Raw genomic sequence first — 13,821 nt, forward strand, 5'->3', positions numbered from 1 at the left:
CATCTCTCTTTACAGCAAATGTATTTCTGCATGAAAATCTTGCATAGTGCAGTTTCAATAACAGGAAAGAAACTGCAATCTATTAAACTTCACTCTTAAGCTGAATCATATAAAACAAAAGACATCGGTGAACTTCTTGGGCCTTCAAAAACAGTTCACCAGTGGAATAATTTCAAGTAATTAAAGACTGGAAGTATTTAATGACCATTCATGAAAATATCTCAAATCCACCTTAGACAGCAGTTCCAGCTATCACACAATCAGCACAGTTTGCCTTTTGCATAGAAGCAATAATGAGTTCAAATTTGTCTCATAAAACCTTCATTGTTTCAAGAGGCTTGGATTGCTCCATGTGGGGTTAAGGACTATGTGCAGTGAGTTTCATACTCTATGTGGACTGCAGCCTGTCTGCCAGAAGTAATAACACGAGTGATTATGTCTCATTACGCCAACTGTAGATGCTTGTGTACTTTCTTCCCATTGTCCTTGAGTGGTTTGGCTCCCAATTACTAAGTTTGTTTTTGGGGGATATGTGAGAAATGTCCCTTAATCTTTAGAAAACCACGGTTTCTCTGTAGCCTCGAGCGAGAGTGACAGTGAGGAAGTGCCAGAAAGGAAAGGAATTTGTTAGGGAGAATGCGACGTCAATCACAAATGCCAAGTTAAACACAACAACCTCATGCTGCATGGAAAAATACATTTCAAATGGATTTTGTAATATGCTCTATTTGCAGGCTATTTTGAACAACATCATGTTTTAAACATAATTTTAATCACTAAGATGGTAATTAAGCTGCATAATCTTTGTTTTAACATTTTATTTAACTCAATGCAGTGAAGAAGTACAACACATGGATAGTTTGCACTAAAACTAAAACTATTTATTATCATATAATATAAAGTTGATGCCTACAGTAATCAGATGTGAAACAGTCGTGGCAGGATGCTCATGTATCATGTTAACACCTAAAAATCGACGTCACTCTGCATGGACTTAACTCCTGAAGGGGATTATTGTGCTTTGCAGAAGTTGCATGTCAAGACGGGAAATTCACACCAGGATTAGAAGTTAATACTTATGACTGCTGCTGATGGACATAGCTGGGAAATTTAGATTGGCTTTCTCTCTCTCCTCCTCCTCTCTCTCTCTGTCTCTCTCTCTGCGGCTATTTCTCTTCCTCCCATGTCGTTACTGTTTTTGGTATTGATTGCCTGCTGCCTCTTAAATTATGCATTCTGCAGCTCGGTTCGGAGGGCTCCCAGGTGGGTTTGTCAAAGGGAGAAAACACATGTAGTCGGGCAGTGTGGCTGGGAGCGTCAGAAATCCATACAGGTCACAATCATGTCACCCCATCAGTTTTAATCAGCCGAAGCTGAATACAAGCTGGTGACAGGGCTTAGAGGTATAGGGTATGTGCCTCTGCCTCGGCTTTTCCCCCGACACACAGGATCTGGTTCAATACTGCTGGATGCCACTGACAGAGACTCATTATCATCAATGTGCGGTTTGTGGCTGGGCTGGATGATGAGACATATACTGGTCTGGGCCTGTTCGACAGTGTGCTCCCATGCCACAGTGCAATTTGGGTTTGATAGGTTTATCGGAGTCTTCATCACTCTCTGCGGGTTTCACACTGGGTGTAATGATGTATTGTGTTACTGTCCTGTGGCTGTCTCGCATGAGCAAGACTGTTTAAAAGTAGACACCAATTTCCTAAACTGGGTTTGGATAGATTTTTGACAACACAACTATCTGGACAAGTCATAAACTGCACCCTCCAAGACGTGGAGCAATCTACTGAAATTGTTCAAATATTTTTCTAACATATTGCGGCTGTATATGGGCATGGTGTTACTTGCAAATGTCAGCATGCTGATATGTTCACTATGACAATGCCAACATGCTGCTGTTTAGTAGCTATAATGTTTACCACTTTCACCATGTTAGTTTAGCCTGTCAGCATGCCAACATTTACTAATTAAGACTAAACACAAAGAGCAGCTGAGGCTGGGATTGTCATTAGTCTGACAAATTTGAATTTGGACTCCATGATGGTGTCAGATGAAAGGTTAAGGGATCACCCAATTTATTACAGTTCATCCTGAGGGGAACATGAATATGTGTACTAAATTTTATAGCAATCCATCAACTAGTTGTTGAAACATTCCAGTCAAAGCCACAAATGTCAACCTTAGGGAATCACCAAAGTCAGTAGAACTTCTCTGGAATATGAATGTCTTTACAAAATTTTGTGCCAACCCCTCACAAAGAGATTGAGATATTTCACTGGATAAGAGAAAACTTTGACCTGCTGGTGGCACTAAATAAAAAATAAGGTGATCACAGAAGTTATTAGAATTTATTCTCTGGGGACCATAAATATCTACAAAATTTCAAGGCAATCCATCCAATAGTTGTTGAGACATTTAACAAAAAAACTAAAAAGGTCAATCTCATGGCAGCACTAGAGAAAAAGTCAGGGAATGACCAAATTCATCAGGATTCATCCTCTGCAGATGGTGGACTGACCAACAAACGCATCACTAGAGACATCCTGCTAACGTAACTAATAGAAAACACTTCATCCAACTTTATTTTCAAAGAGTTCTATATAAATACTTTGTGCTAATACTTCTTAAGACAAAAAATTTAAGAACTAAAATAATAATAGTGTAATTTTTTGGGTTATTTTCCCCTGTCATGTTTATTGCACCATCAAGACAAATACAATCCCTACATGATCTTTGTGTACAAATGGTGGGTCATGACATTGTACCAATGGATGCGGAGTGGATCATGTTGCGGCTATGTCTCGCTGTGAATCTTCCCACGGAGGGGCGAGTCTCCAATGGAGGCCAGTGTTCCTTTGAGGAAAACAGTCACAGAGCTTGAAGTGTTGCAAACTTAAAGGAGTGAAAACACAACAGGGTCAAAAGAGCAAATCCGGCCTTCTGTTCTCGCTGCCTTTATTGTGAGGTTTGCACAAGGCACGGTGTGATTTTCTTAACACTGCCAATGAAAAGAGGCTTGATTTTCACAGGCCAGCTGACCTGCTAAGAGCAGGTGTGTCTCAGATACAGTTTCAGACCTTTTTTTTCTCTTTCCAGTACACTTCCCAGCTGACGATACTGCTGCTTGATCCAAGTGCTTATCAGCGTTTAAATAAAAGCAAATCAAGAGTTCAGCTGAGTTCCTTCTCTTTTCATTCTGATTCCTATTTTTATCTTTTTCTTATCTTTTTACCGTCTTTTTAAGTACTGTGGCTACTGTGACTGAAATAGTATTGGGCACATCACATGGAAACTAACATCAATCACTGAGGTAGATCAACTTTGCTTTTTTACTCTCACTTAACTGTTTCCGTTGAAGGTAACAATATATGAACAGAACGATCACCAAAGCTTTCTCATATTTCCACCTTGGGCTTTGGAAGGGAAATACCCGATCTCTTCCTGTAACGGTATATCAGGTGAGGAAATAACCATTTCAGGTCTTTTGTAAAGCAAAATGAGAGTCTGTTTTCAGGCCCAAAGGAGTATTGTATGTATAGAATAGGTCTCTAATCATGCTTGACAAAATGGAGGCAATTTGAATATATTTTGTCATACTTCATGTAACTTAAAACAGATAACACTACTCGCTGTGTTTACAGAGATTCAAAGATTGATTCCAGCTTTGAGAGATGGTTAAACTGAATGTGCGTGCATTTAACCGAATCGGCTTTCCTAACGCAAAACACCAGATCAGACGCTGGTAGACAATGAGTTCTCCTGTTGTAAAGTTAGTGTGTTGCAGTTTTAGTGGGTTTGCTGGTTACATCCCATCACTTTGTCATCATATCCTGCCTGTTGTGACACTTTATGTAAGCAGAAACAAGCCTGGGAGGGAGCCAGAGACACAACATCCTCTGCCTTCGGGTGACTGTTTCTGACCCTACAGTTCATACGAATGTCTCAAAATAAACCTGCACAAGCAAAGAAAAGCTGAAATGTTTGTTCAAACTCTTATCTCAAGCTGTACATTTCCTTTGGGGTTGTGCAACGTGAGCTGGATGGTTTAAGTTTGGGCCTGTAGGATGCATTATGGAGCTGTCAGGACGATGTGCACAGCTCACTTCCCTCCGCAGACTCCCAAGACGAGTCTACCAGTACAGTATAACCAGACTGTTACTTTAACCTGATATATAGTTTGCAAAATAGGGGCTCAGGAACTAATTTTTTGTAGCATGAAAAGCTACACCACAATATCTCATCTTGACAAGTCATTTAGTTCAGAGTCACTAATCCTTCTTTTAATAAAAAACTGAAAACAATGACCACTCTTTTGATTTATTTCCCATGAAAATGAACCTATTTCAATGATTCTAGCAAGTTATGTCTTTTTCCAGAGAGTGTCTTATTCCACATGGGTTTAAGTTTGTTTTATTTCATCTGTCTGAAATCTGTAAAACCGACAATGGTGTGGAAAATTCATTATGATGCATCAATATGAGAACTGTTCTACTGGACACTGCAGAATAAAATAGGTTTATCAAAAGGACGATGCCAAATGATACAGCAGTCTATAGTTTATACTGAATATACATTTTATTGCTTTTGCTTTTTATACAAAATTTCTTGCTTTTAACGTGTCTAACATGCACTTGTTGCTGACATGGACTGTGTGGTGTACATGTGTATTTTTGTATTGTGTTCTGTCCTGTTTGTTGAATACTGTTGTGTCACTATGTATGTTTTTATTGACCTGCCCAGAGCAAGTGAAAATTAGCTAGCTAACTATCTAATTCAAATACATACAAATTAATGTTTGTTTAATATTGTACGTGATCCCTTACAAATAAAATAGATAAAATACTGTATATGTTATACTTGCATGCATACTTAACATTACTACCAACTAGTTTTCCAAGCAAATTTGTTTAGATTTTTCAATGGATTTTTTGTATCTTCCACATAGTCATCCTTAAAATTAGCTGAGATACTGTAGGTAATCATTCAAAAGTTACTTTATTTACCAAATGGAGAAATTTACTTACTGTAATGGAAATTTAATGAGATACTGAACACTGTTAACTGGGAGACTTTGTATCTGTTGTGGTTCAGGGTCATTAGAGTTGCATCTGCTAGACTCCAACACTCTTGCCATAAAGATAAGATGCGTCCTTGCAGAGGATCCTCTTTATTAATGTATACGGTCAGACTGTCTCCGAGGTGGGAGATTATTGTCTGGTTATATGATGGGTTGGTTGTTTTGTGTCTGTATAAAGTGTGAAGGAACTCTAAGCATTCTGTATATTCTATTCAAGTGTACACTTTGCTTCCTGGATCCAGAATAAATGCATTCTCCTAAGACACCAGAGACTTGACCAGAGTGTCATTTCTTCTGCATCAAATGGTGTCACGAACAGGATTTCAATACAGCTAGAGGCACAACACTGGGTGAGTAGAAAGGAATAATGTTTTCATTGCCTTTTAATTCACCCTGTGCTCCATCTGATGAAATCGAGCAAGAAAATAATTTGATTGATCGTCAGTGATAGCGTGAATTGATGAGCGGTAAAATAGATTGTTTTGACACTGTTCTTAATGAGTTCCAGACAAACCCTGATTCAGGGAGACAGAGTTGAGTCCAAACCATAAAGGGACAAAAAGTAAGGGGGTAAAAGTATTGCAGTGAAGGTTGCTCTCCAGTTGCATTGAATGCATTTTATATGTTTGTGTGATGCTGTGTAATTGATGCTGCTTTAATCCATTACTTCCATAGGACTCGAGGACACCAACATTTGATCTGTTGCACCTGTTACATGTTTGTTTTTGACTACCTACAACAACCTACGCTGCTGATCTGTAAGTAAAAAACAGTCCGATGGGGTCCAACAACTCTAAAGCTCTAAGGCAGGAGGACAGTAAAGGTCAGGAGATTAAAAATCTAGAAACACTAAAAAAATCTACAGCCAAGGGTTAAGGAGTTAAGTAAAAACTACCAGAAATTTATGACAAATGGTCTGCTTATTCTACCCGACAGCTCTGCGGAATTGATGTTAAAACAGTTTGAGGAGATAGACAGAGGGTGACTGATTAAAGGCTCATTTGCCCCAAATATAATCAACCAACTTAACCAAACTGAGATTTGAGTATATAACTGTAATTTTGACTTGTGAATCTTTCTGTCATTAATTTCCTTAATGTCTGTAGCAGACATGCCACCATGTGCGCACATGCATATCCGCAAAGACAAGCAGCCATGGGACAATAGCCCATGGAGCTGCTCTGTGTCTCTATTCCCACCTACTCCGGTCTCACATGACTGCTATGACCTCATTCCACCTGAGCCGAGCTCCCAGCTGCCTCCCAGAAAGCCTCCAGGCCAGAGACGAGTGGTGCCAACCATAATCTTCCACGTCTTCAACCCCGTCTCCTGAGCTCATTGTCATCACGTCACCTCCTTCACCACCAAAAACGCTAAGCAAAGAGTTGGCACATTAAAAACCATCTTAGTGTTTTGTAAAGCCTATGAGAAAGTGGATTTACTCAGGTGCAGTCCCACAGCATCAATTCACTGTTATTAATATATGTAGAAACAGAAAAGGGTTTGTATTAAATCAAAATCCATTCCAGAGCTCATGATCAGGAGCTGATTGCACCTGCTGTTTTTAAGTCCTAACCTAATTATAACCTAAGTGTTTACTAAATGTATTTACGCATCACTAAATTAAAACACCTTGCACCACACAAACTTAAGTAAAGATTAGTTGTTATTTAATATTTACACCCAATAACTGCCATTTGTAACTGCTGTATAGCTAACTGAGCTAACTGACAAAACTAACATTGGCTTCCTCATATGACCCGTTCAGATTGATGAGTGAAAAAGTACTATGAAATATGGTCAACTTATGTGACCTAACATAGTATACAAATTACAAAATGTTATGCTATTGATGTCGGACTAAATAGCAACAGTTAGGTTGAGTAATCATTTCCCACTCATTCTAAACTGCATGAATACTTTTAACTCTAAAACACATATGTCAGAATTTAGGAATAGCTGGTACAGTCCAGTAATGTAATATGCAATCATTCCAGGAAGCAAATTTAGTTCCTCAGATATCCAAATGTATTTTCATAACCATATTAGCAAAATCCAGGAATTACATCACTCTCCCAACTGAATCTTGGAAGGCTGTCGAATCTTGAAGTCATCACTAATGACGGGGACTGTTGACTTTGGCAGGTTGGTAAAATACACAGAAAGGTGTTTTCTGTATTACTCATGTCACTTTGACAGGTAAACAACACCAGCTTTGCCTCACCCCAATTACTCTTTATTGAACAGTAAAACGTTTAACGGTTGTAAAGGACAAGAACGCTTTGTTACATTCACTTGAGCGTTCCCAGTTAATGTTTTCAAACGTAAACATTTCCAGTTCATGACAGCAGTAACGTCATTGTTAGCTTTGAGCAGAAATCAACCGTGAATTACACAAAGAATTGTCAAATTAGAGGATTCATAAACATTTACAGCCAGGGCAAAAAAAAAAACATGGTTGGAAAGATGTGGAACACAGCCACACTCCTGTCCACATCATGTTTCAGGTAATGAGTAATCTTCTTGTCTCACCACTTCTTGGTCTGGTGTTACCGCTTCAGTGAAATCACCCTTTCTTGGCAAGTCTACCTGCTGTAGAACAAGCCTCTCTCCTGTTACAAAAGGCTGGGCTTAATAAGCGTCCAGGCTATATCAGTGCTGTATTCAATTTCCTCAGATCTTGAAAACACCACCGTAAAAGTAGCTGAAATTTACTGCTTTGCCCCCTCAGGTTTTCTTAAAGGGAGATTCCCTTGTGTTTGTTCTTTTACTCCTGCCAAAAATATTGCTTTGCACTCTTCATTGGGCCTGTGGGAGGAATATGGAAATTTTACAGTCAGAAGTTTAGAAGCAGTGTAATTGGAGTTGGGCCAGGGTGAGACGCCCCCACCTCCCGCGTGTCCTGCAGCATTAGAGGCCCCCAAGCCACAATCGAATCTGCATGCCTCACATACAGACTTTCTTAATTGGACCAGGCTTTAGTTGAAAAGTCAAAAAACTCAGGCTGCACATGTGAGTGAATATGTATAATTGTATATTTTTGTGCAACTCCAAATGTATGTCATTGCATCTACTGTATTTGTTAACATTTTCAGTGGTTGCAAAGCCTTGCAAAAAATTAGTAAGCTGTAACTGTAGTGGCATTCTACAGGATGTTATTTTACTGAAACATACATACTACTAATTCAGCAATTTATGTCACTTTAGTTAAACAATGAAGTTGCATTTGTTTTTACATTTTATATTTCCTCCCTACAATATTTAAAACTGGTCCACTGACCAAAATAGCACCAAATATGTCCATATTTTGCTATGTAGACCAATTTTCTTTCAACACTAGCACTGATAACCAGGTAATTTGGTGACGTTTCCTATAGCTGCTTCACAATAAAAGCTTCCTACTGTTTTGCCAGTGGAATTTTTTTTTTTTTGGGGGGGGGGGTAGTAACTCAATCAGTAGCAACTCCCATATGGCTCAGTAAACAGTAAATTAAGGCTGACTTCTGGAAGGATGAACAGGAAAGTAGTTGCAAAACTAAACTCCAAACCACAGAGATTCACTTAGACACTGCAAAATTTCTGAGAGCTAAACACAGACAGACTAAAATCAATGCTTTCTCTCTAAGCATGTGCGTGGCCCAGCACGACTCAACATGGAAACCTGACGTGTGGAAAAACAGCATAAGACTACCAAGTGAAACAGCACAGAAACTTCCTATATTTAGGAGGTATACTAAAATTGAAGAAAAAAATTTGTTTCACTGATGGTGATGTGACAAAAGTAGACATGAATTTGTTTTTAAGGTCATGGCAGCCACCATCCATCCATCTGGGCTTGAGCCTTATCGCGATAAAGAAAAAAAATGACTTGACGCTGAGAATTCAGGAGCTAAGTGCCCCTCTGGCTGCCTGTCATGATTCGTGCTATCACTGATCATGATGCAATACCCTGCAAAATGAAGCTAGCTCTGATAGCTCATGGCCTGCAGGTTTCTGTCCATGTGAGTTAAGATCTACAGATCATGATGCTATGACATCCACTGACTAGTTTTCCAGTTTGGCGGTGAAAGCACTGAGCACTACAGGTACACTCTGCAGCTTTCAGCCAGAGACAACTAAATGGCAGAATAAGCTTGCCAAACCAATTAGCCAGAGTAAAAGTGGGATGAATGTTGATGGTTGTCAAAGGGTTGAGTCATGCACGTTAAGATAACATTAAGAACGACTCTCCAGTATGCTGACTGACAGTGGTGCTGAAAGAGATTTTGGCCAAGGAAGTGAGAACACTAGATGAGAGTGATCAGAGCATGTCAGTCAGTTTTAGGCAGAGCTGAACAAGGTGAAAAGGGAAATATTTCGCAGGTAAGTGTTAGAACAGAAGTCAAGTTGTGAAGGTATCTCTGGGTATTGCTATGTTAGAGGACAGAGTTATCACTTGTTTCTCATCAGATAGGAGGAGACACATATCAACACTGAAGACTCGAAGCCTAAGGGTGGTCACACTGTGGTTTTCAGTAGCTTTTAATATACTTGCAGAGAGCCAAGAATAAATGTACAGGAACATACTAACAGACATACACTACAACAAAGACAAAAGACTGAACAAGGATAAGCAGACATAAACATATAGCTGCTATGTACTGACAAGTGGGTATGAAAAATACAGTATCTATTTACAGCTCATATATTTACTTTGAACTGTATATACATGGTTGTGGTCTGGTTGGCATTGTGTTGTAAGTAATGCAAGACTGTGTAAAGAACACTGGAATAAATATTGTATGGGTTATCTAATCTAAAGTTAACTCATATTTAGTTTATGTGTGTCTACATGTGAATATGTACAATATACAAACTCCACTTAGACTTACTAATTATAGACTTGACATTATAAATATAGGGATATAGGGAATATGGGGAAGACATAGAAACAAATTATGTTGAAGGTGTGAAGACATACAAGACAAGAACTCTAGATAACTAGATGACTGCTATGCAAAATTGGATCAACAGTCTGCTCACCTCAGCATGGGTTAGAAATAATCTGTTACATGTACCACTCACACTTTATAGGTAGCACTTATCCAATGAGATTGTCTCTGCCTTCGGAGCAGCTTTGTGTCCAGTTTGTGTAACTGCACCTACAACCGAACTTTGGCAGAAACAATTATTAAACCTGTATAAATTCCTTTTTTGGCCACTCAAGGGCAGAGCAACTAGTTGCAAACATAACATTGACATGTTACCACTTTCTTTTGATATGGTGAGTGTGTTAGCAAATGACCTATTTGCACATCCAGCAGACATAAAGCAATACAATACAATATTCACTCTTTTGGCTCTGTTTTGGATTCCACTAACTAAGAAAAATATCAGATTCTTTAGCTAAATACTCTACTCTGTCAATCAGCTAGTCACTAGCTTTTTCTGCTGTTTGGTCCTGGGCAAGAAGCATACAGTTGGTTTATCAGAGCTTATCCAGCCTTCTGTGGCTTGAAGCAATGCCAATGAAAGCGGTGATACACAACCAAAACAGTTAAGTTGGGGCCCCGTTAAACCAAAAAAAAACTTTAAACATAGTCATGTTACCCATTGTTGATGTAAAAATACTCCAACTGAAATTAAATTCCCTTTTTCATCTACTACAGCATATTTACAGAAACTAAAAGGGAGAAATTTCAATTTTAAAGCCTTTGGTTTCATTTGTAAAATTTTTTATTGAAATACCATTCCATCTTACGTAGCTGGGGTCCATATTTCAATATAGCAAATCAAATCTTGCATAAAGCAATAACGTGGTAACGATCATAGGAAGAGCAGGTGGTCACACTGAGCCTGATAGCATCCTGCTACACAACACAAGAGCCACATACTCTAAACAACAGCCCACATTAAATTTCCTGCTAAAGTCTCCTTAGTCTTCTTATGTGAATTACAAACATTAACACAGGTCCTGTCCTGTACCTGAGCTTGTTGAACGAGCCAACAAACAAACATTCACCTGGGAAAAGTGCATCGCTAATGTCAATAGCAGCTTAGATAGCTGCTCAGCTGCATCATATTAAACAGCATGCAGACAAACCTGCAAATGTCACTTTGGTCACGTTAGATGCTGGTTTGGTCATTGCTCTTCAATATCCCTGTTATATATGTTTGTGAATTTTATGCCTTTTTTTTGATAGCGATTGTTTTGGAGATGACAGGAAGCAAGAGGAGAGAGAGACAGGAAATGACATGCAACAAGGGTCGACAGCTGAAATTGAACCATGGACATTGTGGTTATGTGGCATGCGTCTTAACCAGTAGTCTACCAGGACACGCCAAAAAATTTCAAAAGCCCTGTTCACAACACACTGTCTGTTCATGAGTTGTAGCTTCAGCAGTTTGTTTACTTTGTGTTCATTCCGTACAGTACACAAAACACCAGCAGCCTGTCAGCCAGTGTCAATCAAACAATACTCCCCCCAGCTGGCTTAGACAAAAAGGAGTATGTCTGATATTTCCCCAAAGACCTTTTTCTTCATTCTACTAATACCCAACTATTAACAATACATTTAAAAAACAGGTCGACATTGTTTTCGACTGCACAGAGGGATGGGATTTTAGTTGTACTTTAAGTAAATATGGTGGATGTAACAGAGAAAATAACATTCACAGCTGAGGTTTGAGGATATGAGTCAGGTAGTGAGGTCACTTATTCTGTCTGTTACTTTAAGCCCTCAAATAAGTGAAAATAATACAAACTGAGGTCACATCTGTAACTGTGCACACATTTCAGTTTGCCAGCTCATTTTCACTGGAAGATAATAAAACAGGAATAATTCTGAATTTCTACCAAGGGGACTAAAGGCAAAAAGCACCATTAGTCTTGTTAACTGCCTCTGTATAGCATGCAAACCACAGGATTGACTCTGAATAGATGTGAAAAGATTTTTGAGCTTCTTTTTTAACCTGCTGAACTTTTGCTGAATGCTGGCTGAACGTTTGGGCCAGCTTCCATCACTAATCCATCGTTAAAGAAACCCCTCGCTACCAATCACATACAAACACACGCATACGGCGAGCACTCAAGCAGAATATTGCTGCTCTTTCTTCCTCACAGCATGGGCAAACAACTAACCTGTGTCTTTTTCACAGTCTGCACGACAGCCTCCTGTCCAGGGAGCTGTTACTCCAGCAAGTGACTTTTCTTTCCGGACGTTTGTGGGGATAATGGCACACAGAGGCCAATACTCCACAGTGACCAGGGACTGTTATTCCTAGCAACCGCCTGAGCTGCTCAGGACATTAGTCAGAGTTTTGGATGCTTGTGAAGCGTTGAGCCCCGAGTTCATCTGGGGGGGATTTTTTCAGTCTTTGCTTTTTGGAATTAGATGCATGTTAAAGTGATTTATTTGCTCGATACCACTTGATTTGTAATGAGCAATGTCTCAAGGCCATGATTAAAACAAACTTTGTCCTATTGATTAGCTGTTGAAATGTCTGTTCTACACTATTGTGAACGATGCTCGCTGTCAATAAGTCCTTATGTATAATGTAGACACAGAGTAATCAAGTTTTATCAGACCTAGCAATTTATTACACCTAAAAACATATTTCTTTCAGCACACCTTCTATTTTGGCTTAGTATTGACTTTGCAGAAATACAGTAATTTGAGGGCTGCTAATAAAACATGTAGAACCACCATTAGCCTTTCAACAGCACTTCAAGTCAGCCGACAAGCAGCATGCCAAGCGTGTCATTATCATTTATTAACACATGTTGTCTCAGAGAGCCAAGTGTTACTGACAATAAGAATAAGCCTTTTTAAATGTTTAAAAATACTGTCTCTTGTGTGGCCTTGTATGGTTGTTGAAGGTATTTTAGGAAACATGCTTCTAAGGTATTTACTGCATCAGAATCTATACATCTCTTGATATCCACCATCTTTTTGAGACTATTGGGGCAAAACTGAGATTCGACCTGTCAGTTACTGGTTTTTGTGCTTGTAAAATATTAAGCACAAAGAGAAACTAACATGATTTTCAAAGATTATGATTTATGCTGTAGGCGTGTGTGAGGTGTCTGCTCGAAGGTGTGTACAATACTGTATACTTGTGCATGCATGCGAGTGCTGGGGTTAAATTTGAGGTTTTGAGGAGGAGGAGGATTTGATTTCTCGTACAACTACACTTATGTCAATATACGCACCATCACATTCATACATGTATATTAAATAAGACTGTAGACAGACTTTGAGAAACTAGAAGGTAAAAACTGTTGCTTAGTAAATAAATGATATACATAGACAAAGACAATTCTTTAAATTACCTACTGAGGAAAGACCTTTTTCATATTTTTAATACTTATACAAAGTAATATTGGCCAGATTAACCCAGCAAAAGACATTTTTGTGTTGGCTGTGCAACATTTTCCTGAACTACACAGATACAGGCTGTTGTGAAGCACTTGCTGAGTGTGTGTGTGTGTGTATGTTTCTTTGAATGTGTATTGTGCAACAAGTCCTCCAAACTAAAAGACCCACTTGAGTGTTTTCTGACCTGACAACCTATTGACAGGGTCACATCTGTGAGTGCCCTCCAAAACTGTAGACTATGATCATTACATGTTTTCTGATATAAATTTTCCTATACAGTTTTTTTTATATAGTTTTCCCGATATAATTTTCTGATTTTTCTGATACATTTATTTTTTGCCTAATTCTGAAGAGGCAAAAAACTGCTCAAGTTTA

At 38.9% G+C, this 13,821-nt stretch overlaps 1 long non-coding RNA gene across 1 annotated transcript; it reads left to right on the top strand.

The window, feature by feature from the left end:
- Positions 1 to 5,373: 5,373 nt before the first annotated feature.
- LOC121887707 lies at positions 5,374 to 5,839 on the top strand. Its single transcript, XR_006093022.1, has 3 exons — positions 5,374 to 5,439; positions 5,598 to 5,651; positions 5,765 to 5,839. It is a non-coding gene; the product is annotated as an uncharacterized LOC121887707 (long non-coding RNA).
- The last annotated feature ends 7,982 nt before the right edge of the window (positions 5,840 to 13,821 follow it).

The sequence above is a fragment of the Thunnus maccoyii genome, chromosome 21 (assembly GCF_910596095.1).
Source record: "Thunnus maccoyii chromosome 21, fThuMac1.1, whole genome shotgun sequence".
NCBI lineage: Eukaryota > Metazoa > Chordata > Actinopteri > Scombriformes > Scombridae > Thunnus > Thunnus maccoyii.